This window comes from Phodopus roborovskii, unplaced genomic scaffold (genome assembly GCF_943737965.1).
Source record: "Phodopus roborovskii unplaced genomic scaffold, PHOROB, whole genome shotgun sequence".
Taxonomy (NCBI): Eukaryota; Metazoa; Chordata; class Mammalia; order Rodentia; family Cricetidae; genus Phodopus; species Phodopus roborovskii.
Window position 1 is genome coordinate 34,544,110 of NW_026126480.1, and position 16,688 is coordinate 34,560,797.

The 16,688-nt window shown below is 48.2% G+C and overlaps 1 protein-coding gene across 2 annotated transcripts in view; it reads right to left on the minus strand.

Moving 5' to 3' along the window:
• Positions 1-16,688, minus strand: part of Gsg1l (GSG1 like) — a 184,777-nt gene that overhangs the window by 106,058 nt on the left and 62,031 nt on the right. The gene's annotated exons all lie outside the window — the stretch shown is intronic.

The following is a 16,688-nucleotide window of genomic DNA, read 5'->3' on the forward strand; positions in this document are numbered from 1 at the left end:
ATATTATATTACTCTAAATGATTATGTTAAATAATCTTTCTTTTGGATTTACAAAACCCAGTGCATCTGGTGACTTCCAGTTTATAATGATGTATGAGATGACAAAGAGCAGAATGTATTTTTCTAAAGATTTAGAGGAACTGGCCCCAGGAGGGCAAGACTGGTTGGTATATTCTGGCCAAAGTGGTAGTGGGTGGGGGGAGTGGATACAAAGACACGCGTCCTGGAAGACTCCTACCCATGCCCCTTATGTTTTCCCGCCCTCTAAGAGGCCTTCAGATGCCGGTTCCTCCAGATGGTGCTGGGAGGCTGGGAACCCGCCCTGTTATCTCAATATCAGTCCTAAAATAACCCTGATTTTCTTCTCACCAAATCATGCCTCTCGTGTATTGGGCTTTGAGTAGCACGCAGTCTAAGTTTGTCTACTCCAGCAATGGCCCCATCAGCAAATATCACCCATCTGCCCCAGAGAGGCTGCTGGGAAAGGCCAGACCTCTGCTTTCACTTCCTCCTCCCCACTCTGGCCACACACTGATGGGAAAGGGAGAGATTCAGAGCTGACAGTGTGACAAGACTCTGCTTGGGTCTTTATTTCTGGTGGATGGTGAGAGATGTCTGGAACACTGGCCTGCAGGTCTTGCTATGATTGTGGAATTGAGTCCAGATCTTAAGTGAACACTTGGCACACACACAGAGAACACACACACACAGAGGCACACAAGAACCCAGCCCTCTATCCCCTGCCCAGCTGCCTTCTGGGGCTGCTGCCCAGAGATGCCACCTCCTGTCTGGACACCAGTAAATCAGCCTTCAAATTTCAAAGCAGACCGCTCCACCTTAGCTCCCATATGGTGTCCTCTGCATGGCTTCCAGGGAGCCCAAGCTCCCTCAGTAACATTTATCAGGTTTATTTTTATCTATGTGTGAGTGTCTATGCGTATGTATATGCCCATGTGTACAGGTTCCCACAGAGGGCAGAAGAAGGTGTTGGTTCCCCTGGAACTCAAGCTACAGGGGATTGTAAGTGTTGGGAACTGAATTCAGATCTTTTGCAAGAGCAGCAAGTGCTCTTAACCTCTGCTGTAGACAGAACAGCCCACAAAAACATCAGTTCTCCTGGACTTCACATACCCCGATCTAACACTTAGAATTCCTTCTCCTACCTGTCCACAGGATGCTCTGTAGAGGACATAGCCCAATGAATGCTTGCCTAGCAACTTGGTCCCACCCCAAGCACAGTCAGTCATCACCCTGGTAACTGCACCTGGGTTTTGGAATCTGAGACCTTCAGCCAATGACTGTTCTTCTCCAAGAACCTCAGCAGCCCTGTACAATGACAGCAAGGTGTCCTGCAGGTCATTCTTTTGCAGTTCCCCTGCCAATGAAGATGACCCTCTTGTGAATGTCCTGGGGGCTAAAAAGGGTGACTCTTGACTTTCCTTGAAGAAAATGTCCCTTAACAAGTATCTGGTGCCATGATGGAAACAGTTCATAATGCCACAACTTGGCAGGGTGGACCCTGAGGCCACTAGCAACCTGTCAAGATAGACCTACCCTGCCATGAAAAAGGAGTAGGGTGTGCCTTTCCCTTATACTCAGGACCCAATTAACTAGAGGAAGACAAAGCACAGTGTCAGAGGGGTGACCAGAACTGGCAGATCTCCCCAAATTCTGCACTGCTTTTGGCTTCCCTGGAAGAGAATGAGCAGTTTGAACTGATAGGACAAAGCAAAACCAACCTGAATGAAAACAAGGTCTTGCTTTCTACACAAATGCACACACCTGGATGTGGTGACCCTCCTGTAAATCAACAGACACTCTGTGAATGTGCAGTGGGGACCTCGGGATCAGCAAGGAACAGAGCATCTGAAAGCATATAAGTTTCTAATTCTATTCTCAGCTCCAATTGCAAAGTGCAAGGAACAAAAGCCACCAAAATCAGCTGGCTCAATGGTTGTGAGTTTGGGGGATGGATGTACAGCAGGAAGGGTGAAGTGTTAATGACCCAAAGCCTCAGGCAGCCTGAGAAGCTCTGGAAGGAAAGCCAACTTGACTGATGACACCCGTGGAAGCTAAGGAGATCCACACACCAAAACCACTGGCATTTGCCACTTCCAGACTGCAGGGGAACTGACCTGCAAATGGACTCCCCCAACCTCAAACTTCCCCCTTTTACATCTTATAACCCCAAGACCCCCATGCTACAGTTGCCCAAACTCCGTTCCATGGAGAAACTGCAGCCTTTCTGTTATTCTGATAAAAGGAAGAATTCTGTTTCTGGAGCTGTCTGCTTTCTTTTATTTTCACAGCTCCAGCAATCTCTATCCAAAATAGGTCAAAGGCTTTCCCATGCCCTCCTTTACCCACCCACCCCCACTGCCCCATCCCATGCTCCCAGCTGCAGGTAGTGTAGGAAGTGCTGAAAGCCAGCTCTGGGGCCATCTGAGCAGCAACTCTGGGTTGCAGGAGTCTGGACATCCATGCCCACAAGCTGTAGGTTTCACCATCTGCCATGTGTCTATAGGAAGAGGAAAGGGCCAGAGCAGCCTCTCTCCTGTAGCCCTTCCCCTGTTCCTCTGGCCTAGGGGACATGGAGGAGAGTCAGGGGTATGACAGGAATTTCCACATATCACCAGACTATCTCTTGTCCCTCATGGGCCCACAATGAATCTACATTTCCCAATGTTCCTTGTAGCTGAGCACAGGCATATTACTGAGTTATAGTCAATAGGATGAACCATGTCCAAGCCAAGTTGGCCACACTCAACATGTTCTCTTTCCACAGCCAGGGGCTTGGTGGATACCCCAGATCCCAGAATAATCAAAGCCACTACAGAGGAGACTGGGCCTGGCTGCACAGGACACTGGTGCACTCAAGTGAGCAGCCGGCTTGACACGGGCAGAACCCTGTGGCATGGGCTAACGTATTACCTCTAAGGCAAAGGAAAATGAAGAGAGCCTCTAAAGCTATAGAGGGCTGGTGGAGTGGGCCACAACCCTCTCCCAATACACGTGTACTCCCCACCCCGACACTCTCATGTACCACCTACTGGAAGCCTTAACACGGAGGACACTCCTATTTCCCAAAAAAGAACAAGGAGAAACATCACAGGACAGACACAAAGGAATGTTTGCAACAGGCATCCAGATAAATAGTCCTGGGCAGCCTTGTGATGTTTTTCATGATGCCAAAAATAGTGCAACTGCTGCCAGAGAACCAGTAGAACTAACAGGACTTCAGGATTAGATGGTTCCATATAGCTCAAGTGACTGATATACACAATAGACAAAACGGGGGCGGGTGAAGAGACACATGGGTGAGTAAGTAGATGCATGCATATATGTATGGATACATGGATGGGTGGGTGGATTGATGGATACATGGATGCATACAAGCATATATGCATGAACGGATGGTAGATATTCATGGATGAGAAGATGGATGGACAGAGGGTAGGTAGGTGAGTAGATGGATGAATGGTAGGTAGATGAGTGAATAGATGGATGAATAAATAAATACATGGGTGGTGGTAGATACATGGATGGATGGGTGAGTCTGTGGAGGGTGGGTGGATGGGTGAGTCTGTGGAGGGTGGGTGGATGGGTGAGTCTGTGGAGGGTGGGTGGATGGGTGAATAGGTAGAGAGGATGGGTGAGTGGGTGGAGGGTGGGCAGATGGGTAAGTGGATAATGAAGCAGTTCTGGGTATACTTATAGCCATGTCTGATTGTGTGGCAGACAGTGTCCTTGGTATTGAAAAGATAGCAATGAGCGAACAAACCCCTTCCCATTGTTAATTGCAGCCTTTTATTCCAATTGCCACAGTTAAGATCCCCCAAAACCCTGACAAGCAGACACTATGTCCATCTTCATGGCACAGATAAGTAAACTGAGGTCCAGCAATGGTTGAAGAATGGAGGTGACAATCTTTAACCCAGGCAACCAGCTTCCATAGCATGTGACTGCCAGTACAGGTTCTGACTTGTACTAAATAGATAACTAATAAATCCACAAAGCAGTCCAGCTCTCTCTGCAGCACCTGGCCTATCTGAGCACACATGACAACAGCTGGCTGGAGCAGGGTTGCAGCTGTCCCTAGGTGTGACACATGTACACTCCAGATCCTCTGGATTAGCCCCCAGAGTTAACTGAGCCCCCACAACTCACTGCTGGCTAGCCTTGTACCCCTTTCCTCATGCCTTGTCCCAGCGCCCTGATCGTGACCTGTGGGGGTCTGCTGTGCCCCTAGAAGTCCTCAGATATGTACTGTGTCAAATTAAGGAGGGGCAGAATCCAGCAGTCTTGGGGAGCCTTTGACAATAGGGACAGTGGCTGCCTATGGTTAGAGCTCATCCAACCCCACCTATGACCCAGACAAAATGACAGCTGAGGCCCTGTAGCCTCTCACAGGAAACAGAAGTAATGATGTACAGATTAAGGTACATGGAATGAGGATAAAATATGGGTTATATATTTTATTCTGGGAGAAGTCACTTACACGAGGAACCAATAACCCACAAGTTCCTGCTCCAAGGATCCACACCCAGGCTGTTCTCTGTGACCCAACCGGAACCAAGAGAGAGCAAGCCTGTCTCAGACCCAGACCAAATACCACACGCTCACCTACGCACCCATGACCACACCCAAATGGGCATGGTCAGTGCCACAGGGGCAGCTGGGTGGAGGATCTCTTAGTACACAAGAGGACACTGTAGTGGGTAAAGCGTGGAGCCAAGCAGGGCCCCCAGTATTTCCTTCTCTGCACCCACAGAGTAGAGGCATAGGTGAAAACCCGGGGTTGGTGTTCTTGGCCCAGGGAGGGAACTCAGCAGAACAGAAAGGACACAGGCTCTAAAGCATGGAACTGAGTCAGCGGCATAGATCAGCTTCTCCTGGGACAATTCCATATAAGTTAGCCTGAAATGGATGGACGACCTAAAGCCATGAACCCTAGAAGAGAACCACGATGCTGGATTTAGTGCCCATGTCTTGGGAGCAACACCAAGTAAAGGGCGCGAACAGGGAATAAACCTACCCCGTCAGAGTTTGTGCATCACAGGCTGCTGCCTGTGGGTGAGGAACATACACAGGATGGGGAGAAGACCCCATTTCCAACAGCAGGCTAGGCTAAGGCCTGAATACAAAAGGCGCTGGTCAGAGCAACCACCAAACCACCCACTTTCAAGAGTAGATAAGGACCCTGCGCTGCTTAATTTTTGTCAACTTGATGCAAACTGGAGCCCCCTAAGAAGAGGGAGTCCCAGGCAAGGAATTGCCTCTCTCAGCTTGGCCTGCAGGGCACTTTTGTGATTCATGGTTGATGTGGAAGGACCCTACCCTCTGGGCAGTGCTACCCTTGGGCAAGTGGTCTGGGTTGTATAAGAAAGCAAATTGAGCAAGCCATGGGGAGCAAGCCTGAAAGCCCCATGCCTCCATGGCCTCTGCTTCAGCTCCTGCCTTCAAGCCCCTGCCTTGAATTCCTGCCCTCTCCGTGATGGAGTGTTACCTGTAAACCCTTCTCCCCAGGTAGCTTTTGGTGCTGGTATTTATCACAGCAACAGAAAACAAACTACATGAAACCCAGAGAAACGTTCTGCAAAGATCCAATCAAAATCAGTTCAACCTTGTTGTCTCTTTAGGGAAATAAACCAAGCCTGAAACAAGAAGCTTCAAGGGCAGCAGGGAAGCAGGAGGTGAGTACTGGTCAAGGCCAGCAGAGGGCAGGAGGTGAGGACTGGTCAAGGCCAGCAGAGGGCAGGAGGTGAGGACTGGTCAAGGCCAGCAGAGGGCAGGAGATGAGGACTGGTCAAGGTCAGCAGAGGGCAGGAGATGAGGACTGGTCAAGGCCAGCAGAGGGCAGGAGGTGAGGACTGGTCAAGGCCAGCAGAGGGCAGGAGGTGAGGACTGGTCAAGGCCAGCAGAGGGCAGGAGGCGAGGACTGGTCAAGGCCAGCAGAGGGCAGGAGGTGAGGACTGGTCAAGGGCTGCAGGGTGGCAGGAGATAAGCACTGGTCTTGGCTAGGAGGTAAAAGAATTGAACTACCAGTGGGAATGCAGGACAGTCCAGCTGCTCTGGAAGATAGTATGTTGAGTCTTCTACAATTAAACGTTGAATCACTATGTGACTCAGAGGCTGCAGTTCTGGGTATTAACTACAAAATAAAATAAAGTTGAGACTCAAGCAGATATTTATATACCTGTGATCAATGTCACTCTTCCTGACAGCCAGGATTTCCTCAGTGGGTAAATGTGGACTGTATTGATAATGGGATATTATTTCACTTTAAGAAGAAATGGAGGGGAGTGAATTAAGAAGAGCACTCATTTCATAAAGTACCTGCCCTGGAACCGTGAGGACCTAGGTGAGATCCAGTACCCATGCAAAAGCTGGGCATGCTCAGCTAGACTAGCTCAAACAGCAAGCTCATGGTTCAGTGAGAGGCCCTATCTCAAAAAATGAGATGGAGAGTAATTGAGAAAGGTACCCTATGTTGAACTCTGGCGTCCATGTGCACCTTCATGCTCATGGGCACACACACACAAACACATACATATGCATACCTCTCTCTCTCTCATAAATACACATATACACAAAGACATATAATTTTGACACATGCTCTTGATAACTTTTTCTATGAAGAACCAGAGAGTGAGGGCAGGCCAGACAGTCTCAGGCACTTCTGCTTAACTCTGACCCTGTAGCACAAAAGCAGCCACAGGCTACACAGAAAGAATGTGCACAGCTGTGTCCCAATAAAACTTTATATACAAAAATATGAGGAGTCCCGGCTTGCCAACTTCTGCTGTAAAGCTAAGTGAGAGCTCCCAGCACAGGAGGCAGTGGGACAGTGGCTTCTGAGAGAGCCTCTCATCGACATTCCCAGCCTGGGAGCTTTGATTTAGGATTGCCTGCCAAGCTCTCGAATGTTTCCCGTGTCTCTGAACTGTGCTATTTTCTCCAATTTTGAAAAGGTTTAAACAAATAAATAATAGCTCAGTAAAATGTATTCTATCCATACCAAAAGAAAAAAATGTTAAAGCTGGTTTCATAGGAGAGAACCGGAGGGTTGGTACAGTCCACAGAGGTTTACTGTATATTTTAGAGCATCTAGAAGTAACTGCTGGAGGAGTTGAGAATGCTAATTACCCAATTTGATAATTACACATTACAGCCACACGTCAAAGTCTGATACCCCACAAATAAGTACAAATATTGTGTCAATTTTAAAGGCACACTATTTGGCAATCAAAAGAAATGAATTACTGGGCTGGTGAGGTGGATGAGCGGGTAAAGTGCCTACAACACAACATAGGGAGTGTGACCCAGCACCCAGGTACAAAGCGGTGTACAGCAATAACCCAGTGGGGAGGAGAGACCCCTGCAACTCCTTGGTCGGCTGGTTTACTGAATTCAGGAAACACAGGTTCAGTGACTATGTCTCCAAAAGAAAAAGAAAAGAAACACTTAAAAAATGTTGTATACACACATATACCTGCCACATACATGTGCACCAGAACACACATGTGTTCTCAAGAACACACATGTATACACAAGCACACTGAGAGGGGGAGAAAGAGACAGAGAGAACCGATAACTATAAAAACAAAACAAAACAAACAAACAAAAAAAAAAACTTTAGAAGTGAAAGCCACTGCAGGGGACAATTCCACAATGGCAGGAACTGGGTGCTGTCTCATTTGGGGGCAACTGTGGAGGGAGAGGTGCTGAGTGACAAAGATACTCTGGATCGGATGATGGCAGTAGGCACCTATCTCTGAAGCTGTTGCTACAGTAGACACTTTCCATGGGCAGATTGCCCAGGAGGGCAACAAAATTTCAGTAAAACTATCATCAAAGTGACTTAAAGCAGGCTGGGATGCAACTAGACATCAGAGTGTTGTCTTGGCAAGCTTGAGGCTCCTCTGTCCCCAGCTCCACAAACAACAGAACCTAATGAGTGGGGTGGGCAGTCTCCATGTAAGTCCATAGACAGGGAAAGACAGTGCTACAGGCTACCAGATAGAAGCAGCCAGAGAAACCGTGCCTCAAGCACATCACTTCAGCCGCTCTTCAGGCCAGTAGGGCCAGTACAGCCCAGGGTAGAGAGCCAGAGTAGCCTTGTTGGCATCCATCCAGCTGAGCCTGGGAGGTCAAGGCTAGGTGGATTCTGGCCTCTAGGTATGCCCCCTTGGGAGACTGTCCAGCATTTAAGATTCCAGGGACTACAGGAGTGGGTAGCTCCCTGATGCCATAAGCCCACGAAGCCTGTTGGGCATCTATGCCACATTCAAGTATTGCAATGCCTCCGGGGAGCCCAGCAGATGGCTGCCGATGACGAGGCTGTGGGAGGCAGCAGATGGGATGCTGCAAGAGCAGAGGGTGCCTTGGATTCCCTCAGCTGCTCTAACACGTGGACCCAGACAGCTGTCTGCTTCAAGGCAGGGGCTTCGCAGGCTATGAGAACACACAGTAGCAGCCCAAAGAATATCAGGGAGCCCGAGAAGCAGAAGAGGGGGGCCAGAACCGCAGGTGGGAAGACATTTCTGATGGGCCAAGAGGATCTGTAACTGTGCTGTGTGACATCAGGCTCCCTGCTCAACTCCTCTGAGGCAGCTGTCTTATGGACCTGACATAAACCAGAGGTAGCAGTTACCATGCCAGAGAGCCATGGAAAGAATGAAATGAAGGGTGTGAAAGTGCCTGGGGTGGATGGGATCCCGTGCCACCCTTGGTGGAGTAGCTGAATGTTAACTATGAGGACATAAACACAAACTGACTTCTTTTCCAGGTTAGTTTGCAGCTAGCTAGGAGGGACTGAGAGCTGGGGGAACAGAATGAAATTCCCAAACAGATATTTGTCAATCTACTCTTGCATGGATCATTTCATGTGGATCTCAATGCCCCATAAACTACATGCTGTGACACCCTCCCCAGCTTACAGAAGAGACATTGAGCTATAAGAGATGGGCAGCATGCCTGATGTCCTACAGATACTGAAGCAGAGGCAGAGCTTGAACACAGAGCCAATGCTTTTCCACATGGCCCTTAGATGCCATACAGTTAAACCCTAGCTCTGACACTGTGTGGCCCTGAACAGACACTCTAGCCTCTCTAAGCCTCAACTTCCCTATCCGAGAAACAAGAAAAATCAAAACACCTTTGTGGGCTATGATGAGGTTTCAGTGGAATAACATGCCTGCAACAGGCTGGTATGAAGACAGTGCCCGTTAAATATCTACTGTGTGCCAGGGCTGAGAGAGGGTGCTGCAAAGGGAATGGCAATTCCTAGACTGCATGAAGGAGGCAGACTTACTACATGGAGCCAGTGTAGTCGCAGACTTCCACTGAAGGCCTCAGCTCCTCATCTGGAAAACAACGGCTGAGCCCACATCCCTGTATTTCTGTTCCAGGGGACAAAATCCTGGAGGAGTCAACTAAAGCAGGTTTGCTGTGGCTTACAGCCTCAGAGGTGTCATGTGACTTGTCTAGGCATGACATGAACAAACCTCTGTTCACTCCAGATAGGGCACCAACAACAGATGGAAGACAGCATCCCACCAGAGTGAGGTTCCTGGGGTCACTCACAGAAGCTGCACCTCCACGGATGCCACACCAGATTTTCCTGAGTCCAGGACTGTAGGAGGGGTTCTCAGAGTTGTGTGTGTTCTGGGGCTTCCAAGGTTTGCTTTCTGAGCCTGAAAGAAGTGTTTCAACAGGGGGACACTGCTAAGGTGACTTCAGCTAAGGTCTCTTGGCCACTTGCTTTAGACCTGTGGAGGCACTGTCCTGTCCACCATGGGAGGAGCATACAGCGGGAAAACAGCTTCCTTCCTGGTGGATAGGAAGCAGGGAAAGGGGAGAAGGGCCCAAGGTCCCAATATCTAACTTGCTATCACCCAGGCCCTACCCCCCTCCCCAAGTTTCTTCTATCTCTGAGAGGCAAGCCTTAAGCATGCAGTCTTTGAGGACCTGGCATTTACTAAAACAGAAGTAGGTTGGGGTGTGATGTGTGGGGGTGGGGGGTACAGGTGTGTTTGGGCATGTGGTGGCCAAAGAACAATATTGGATATCAGTCTTCAGACACCATTTACCTTTCTTTGTTTTGTTTTTATATTTTGTTCTATTCTTTCAATGTCCTGGAGCTTGCCAAGCAGGTTAGTCTGGCTGGATAGTGAGTCCCAGGGATCCTCCATCTCTGTCTCCCCAGCCTGGGATTGCAAACTCATGCACACCTAGTATTTTCCATGTGGGTTCTGGGGCTCAAACTGAGATCCTCAGATTTGCAAAGCAAATGCTTTACCAACTGAGCCATCGCTCAGCCCCGTAAGCTTGTGATTTTGCTCTTATTTGTCATTTTAAAGCATCCTAAGGAAAAAAATTGGTCTCCTAAAGCCACTGTTGGGGAAGAATCTAAAACAAACCAAATCAATGCCCAGAGAGACAGCAAGCAGAGTATCCCAAATAAGGATGGCAAGGGAGGTGCAAAGCCTGACAGCTTCAGCTTTGAGACACACATGTGGGACCCTCTGTGCTGGGTCTCACCTCTTTCTTTGAGCTGGCCCTTGTTTTGTGTCTTAGCCAGGTGGTGGGTTTCATAGCTATGTGTTTTTCTGTGAACTCACAGAGCACCTGCATATTTAATGCCCATGTGTTTCCATTAGTAAATAACATGGAAGAGACCACAGTCTGCCCTCTATATTCACAAGTCTATGCCCAGGCTCAGCTATACAAGGGAAATACTTGTATAGTCATCTGACCACTCAGGAGGCTGAGGCAGGAGGATCATGAGTTTGAAGCTAGCCTGAGCTAGCCTGAGACCCTGAGCTAGCTAGTGAGACCCTGCCTCAAAAAAAGGAAAGTAATCCATATTGAACACAGATTGGCTTGATTATTATTATTATTATTATTATTATTATTATTATTATTATTATTGCCTTAACAAGGCAGACCAGCAGCTATTTCTATTCATTTACATAGTATTTGCATCTCATTTGCATTGTGTCTGGGGGTGTAGGCTATCTGGAACATGCTTTGCACTGCACAGACACCATAGAGGAGCACATAGTATCATGCACATGTCAGATGTCAGACACAAGTACTGTGTCATTTATACAAGAGATGTGACAGCTACAGATTTGGGGAGGAAGTGAGATCATTGGGGGTGTGACCTCAAAGGGGACTTTGGGAGCTTGGTCCATCCTTCCCTCTGTGTGCTCTGCCATTGAACCCTGAGATGTGTTGCCCAAAATGGCAGGGCCAAGGGTCAGGGGATGGAGCCTAGCACTATGATCTGATACAAATCCTGCCTCTTTGTAAGTTATGTCAAGTATTTGTTACAGTGGCACTGAACTAACACACTTGGTAAGATCTGGTTACAAATGTCAGGACATCTTCAGCAGGGTGGTTCAGCAGAGAGCAGGGGTAGACTTGCAGGCAAATGTTCTCTTAACTGAAGCTGTGAATACTGGGTCCCTTCACACAAATGTGCAGGATGCACACTGCCTAATCCTGTGCTGAGCCCTTGGAACCCAGAGCTGCACACCGATCTCTTAGCAGAGTGTGCTGAGCCCACAGAACCACTTAGAAATTTAAATCACCGCTGTTTACGCTCAACAGGCTTCTCAGCACAGAGGAAGCATTTCCAATTATAGAACATGAAAGCCGGTCACTGGTCAGGGTTAATACAACGCTCTTCGAGAGAAAGAGCAGCTGAAGCTACCCAGATCCCTAATTACCTGGAAAGGTAATCCTGTGTAATTGGAATTGGAGCAGCTAAACTAATCATTAGATGTTGTGATCTGGGAGCCATCCTCCCCCAGGCTGAGGGGCTTTACATGGGTCCGTAATTAGAGATGCTGAACTTTGGGAAAGAAAGGCAGAATTGGAGCTGGGGAAGTGGGGGGGGGGGGTGAGGCTCAGCAGCTGGAAGGGTGATTGAGGAGGGAAGTGGCAGAGGACACAACATTGCTCAAAAGTCCTCTGCAATAGAAGGTGAGACAGTGTTGACCAAAGACTGCTGTGTGACCTTGAGTTAGCACTTATGCCTCTCTGGGCTGGCCCTTCCTTCCATTGTTCAGCTCTTGACCTTTGTCTTCAGAGAACCTGCTACTGTCCCCATACTGACATTTTCATAGGCTGTTCACCCCACAGAGCCGTTTCTCCTTCTGCCCTAACAAGACAAGAAACCACTTCTAGACCCTTCCTGCATCAGCCACATCCACCTGTCCTCCTGAAGGTCTCTGTCCAGACTATGGCTCTGACCTCCTGTCTGTCCCTCCGCAACAGTGGTTCTCAATCTTCCTAATGCTGTGACCCTTTAATACAGTCCCCCATGTTGTGGTGACCCCAACCGTAAAATTATTTCATTGCTACTTCATAGCTGTAATTTTGCTACTGTTGTGAATCATGATGTAAATATCTGATATGCCGGATATCTGATATGCAACCTCCAAGGGGATGCGTCCCACAAATTGAGAAGCACTTCTCTAGAGGTTGGCTGGGGGATTCTCCACATTGCTCATCTCCAACCACACACAGAGGGACAATTGCAGGACCAGGTTGGGTGACATATCTGGGGCAGGCGTTGGGGTGAGAGATAAAATGGTACCAGGCAAATGGGCTGTGCTGTGTGCTTGTTTTCAAGAAAGGTTATTACTATGGAGCCCAGGCAGCAGAGCTAAGGACTGTGCTGGCCCGGGCTGGTGCCAATGGCAGTTTGGGTCGCTGTGGAGCTGGTTCCATTCTCTCTCCAGTATATTCTCATCTCCGCACACCCCACTTCTACAATGTAATTAATAAAATGCACTAAATTAAGTGAGCAAAGAATTGCACTATGATTCAGGGCAGAGTGGTGGAGAGGCTGAGAACTGGAGGGGTGTGGCTAATTGTGAGATTGTTTCACACAGATTTCTGCTTGGGTTCCTTCAAACACCCTGGCTATCTGGCCACAGTAAGTAGAGAAGGGGACAACTTAAAGCTGCTCAGCCATGACAGCTGGAGCAGATGCAGCCTGCAGAGGTTGGATACAGGTCTCTAAACAAAAGGTCATCTCCCAGATCTGAGGCCAAGTCCCCTTCTCTCTTTCCTTTTTTTCATTCAACAAATCTTTACCATTTTTTTTTTCTGTGTACCAATAACATTTGGCATTCTAGAGTGATAGAGGACAAGACACATTGCCTGTGCTGAGGGAGTGTCAGCATAGTGGAGATGGCTCCAAAACAGTGTGATTGGTGTGAACATGACACATCACTGAAGACAGGCATCTTGGGGAAGTCCATGGATGGCTTTTCAAAATGGGTCATGTCTATGATGGGTTTGAAGTATGAATAGATGTTTTTAAGGTCAAGCAAGATCCACAAGGTACAGAGGCATGAGAAGATGCTGGAGAGTTAGGGAAACAGATGTTAGTAGGGAGGTGGGTCTAGAGCCAGTGGACACACCCCATGTTGCTGTGAGCAGCTGTCAGATGATCACAGTCATCATTCTCTTTAGAGTGTCCTGTAGGTGCAGAATGGATTTCAAGCAGTGCGGCCTGGAAAACAGGCAGCCATCTGAGAGGTCACTGTAGAAATCCTGGAGAGAATCAGGCTCAAGATCTCTCTAGAGAAAAGAGGTGTGACACTTGTCATACAATTAGACCTGAAAAGGGAAAGGTGCAGAAGGCTGTCTCCCAGGCCTGGGAGTGTACTGGCCTCAGAGGCAGAGAGATGTGTGCAGGTCCCCAAGATTTAGCTATGATACAGAACAAAGTGCAAAAGTGACTCAGACTGACTTAAATGAAGTCTCCACATCATGGGATAGTCTAAAGCTATTCACAAAAGGAAGGGAGAACTTGGGTACAGCTCAGGGGTAGACACCATGCTTTACCATGCACTGGGTTTTGGTTCACCCATAGCACAGAGGAGAAAGAGGTAGGATGTGGGGGAGGAGGAAGATAAGGGAGGGCGTGAGAAGTTGTGGGTACTGATAAGAAAGAGAATTCATGATCTCATATATATATATTGTATGGACACCTGGGTCCACAAGTGTGCATGTGCATGTCTTTGCAAACACTGATAAAGCAATGCAGCACTAGTGAACATCAGAGGGGCGCCCATAGAGTTCTCTGTCTCTACCATATGCACTTGGGTGTTACTAGGATTTCTCTAAGTGTGTATGATTGTGACAGAGTTCTAGAAGAACAGTATTCCAGGAGCAGGGAACAGCACATGTGAAGGCCCTGAAGCACACACCAGTTTGTTTGACCAAAGGACAGAAAATATTCTGGAGCTAGAGTGTGGTGAGGAAGGGGAGGTGGCAGAAGATGACATCCTGGATAGAAGGCCAGGACACACATGGCCCATAAGGCCATAGCAACAAAATTGAGTTTACACTGAGTAAGATGTGACCCACAGATGATGGGACACACTTAGTAGACTTCCTAGGGGAGACCTTGCCTTCTCCATGGAGCAGATGGTGGGGGGAGAGGAGAGGAGGGAGGGGGAACTGGGACTGGAATGTAAAAATTAAATTAATAAAAGAAATGCAAAAAAAGAGATGTGACCCACAGATGGGATTCTGTTATGTGATTTATGATTTAAAAAGAAAAGAACATTCTAATTAGGTTTGAACTCAGCACACAGGAGTTTGAGACACGAGGATCATGAGTTTGAGGTTAGCTTGGACTATAGCAAGATGATACACTACAACACACACACACACACACACACACACACACACAGGCTGGAGAAATGGCTCAACAGTTAAAAGCACTGACTGTTCTTCCAGAAGACCCAGGTTCAGTTCCCAGCACCCATATGGTAGCTTATAAGTGTTTGCAACTCCAGGCCCATGGGATCCCATGACTTCTTATGGCCTCTTCAGGTTCCAGGCACACATATGGTATATGGACACACATGTGAGCAGAACACCCATACATATACAATAAATAAACAAGAATTTAAAAATCATTCTGGCACTAGAGTGTGACTTACTGGTGAGTATCCACTCAGCATGGATGTGTTTGAGTCCATACCCACCATAATTAAGTAAATAAGTAATAAGCTCACACCAGTGACACAATTTCTCCAACAAGGCCACACCTCCTAATAGTGCCATTCACTGGTGACCAAGCATTCAAACACATGGTTCTATAAGGGCCATTCCTATTCAAACCACCACAATAAGTAATAAGATTATGGTGGCCACCAAGAGGCTCAGTAGCTGATAATTTGTCACAGAAACATAAAAATTGTCTGGAACAGAGGTTAAGGCAGGGAGGGAAATGCTAGTCTGAACTCACTCAGGGGCCATGGAGTAGGGGCCCCAGACTTCCCACAAACCCCTGGATCTATCGTGGCAGCAGAGGAACCAGATGTCTGAGAACTAGGTTCAGTAGAGACAGGAATATCAGGAGTCCAAAGCCAGCCTGGCCTACCCAAGACCCCATCTCAAGAGACAAACAATAGGCAGAGAGATGAAGCAGGGGTAAGAGCACTTGCCACCAAGCCCAAAAATCTGAGTTGAACCCTCATGACACACATGGTGGAAAGAGAGAGTAACTCCATCAGATTACTCTGCTGTGCAGACGTGTGCTGTGATGCACGTGTGCATACATACATGCACACACAATATATTAAACATAAACTTTATTTTTTTAGAAAAGAAACAAGAGAAGCGCCAGGTTATAATCCGACCCCCTAACTATGTGACTATGCTGTGCCCGTTTCCTCTCCTGTGAGAGGGGTTGTGCGATTCTGTGTGAAGAGCAGAGCACAGAGAACAGTACAGTGAGGCCCAATGGTGTGTGTTGGGGGCGGGGGATTCTGTTACCTCAGCAGACCAAAAGCACTCCAGAAAGGAAAAAGCTGGTGCGGCCAACAGTCTAGAAAAGGAGTACACTTGGGAGAGAGAACTCACTGGGGCAGATTCCATGGGAGAAATGACTCAGAGAAATCCATTCATCTGTGTGCCTTGGGCTTCTGCTTGAAGTGGAGATTCAAGCGCAGAGGGAAGGTGGAGAGCAGGTAGCTTGACCCAAGAGTACCTGGGGCCTCAGGGGCGGCTGGGAGAACCATTCAGCTGCCACAAACTAACCCTGCCACCCAGAGGAAAACAGAGCCCTTGAGAGGCCATGGGGACAGAGGTCTTCTATCACCAGGTGACAAAGCCTGCCACACAGCCTCCTCGTAAACATTTGATATATGCCATCAGTCTGTCCCCTACGTGGCCACCAAGCCCTAAAAGTCAAACTTTACCACCAGTAAAACAGATGATGCAGGCCTGCTCTTAGGGGCCCCCAGTCCCCATAAAGGGAACAAGAGAGGCCTGAGCCCCCTGAAGGAGCAGGGACAACATGACCACACTGTACAACTTCCACAGGGCGCCACATGGACATTCCCGTGCAGGGACCCTGGAGCACAACCACAGGCACACTTGGTGCCTCCATGCTCACACTGAATAGATTTGGAGAATTCACCCACCATGCTAAGGAAGGCATGCACACAGAGTCCTGCTCAAGCAAGCTCACACTGGATTCCAGGTCCTATCTCAAAAGCCCAGCTCTACCTGCCCTTTGATGTGAAATTTTGGTGATGTAATCCCTCTGGGATGTTTCGCCACTATCAGTGGCAGTGAGAGGGACAGACCCTTCATCAGGAGGTTGATAGGAGTCTTGGCTGACAGAGATGGACACCGGCCATTAGTAACAA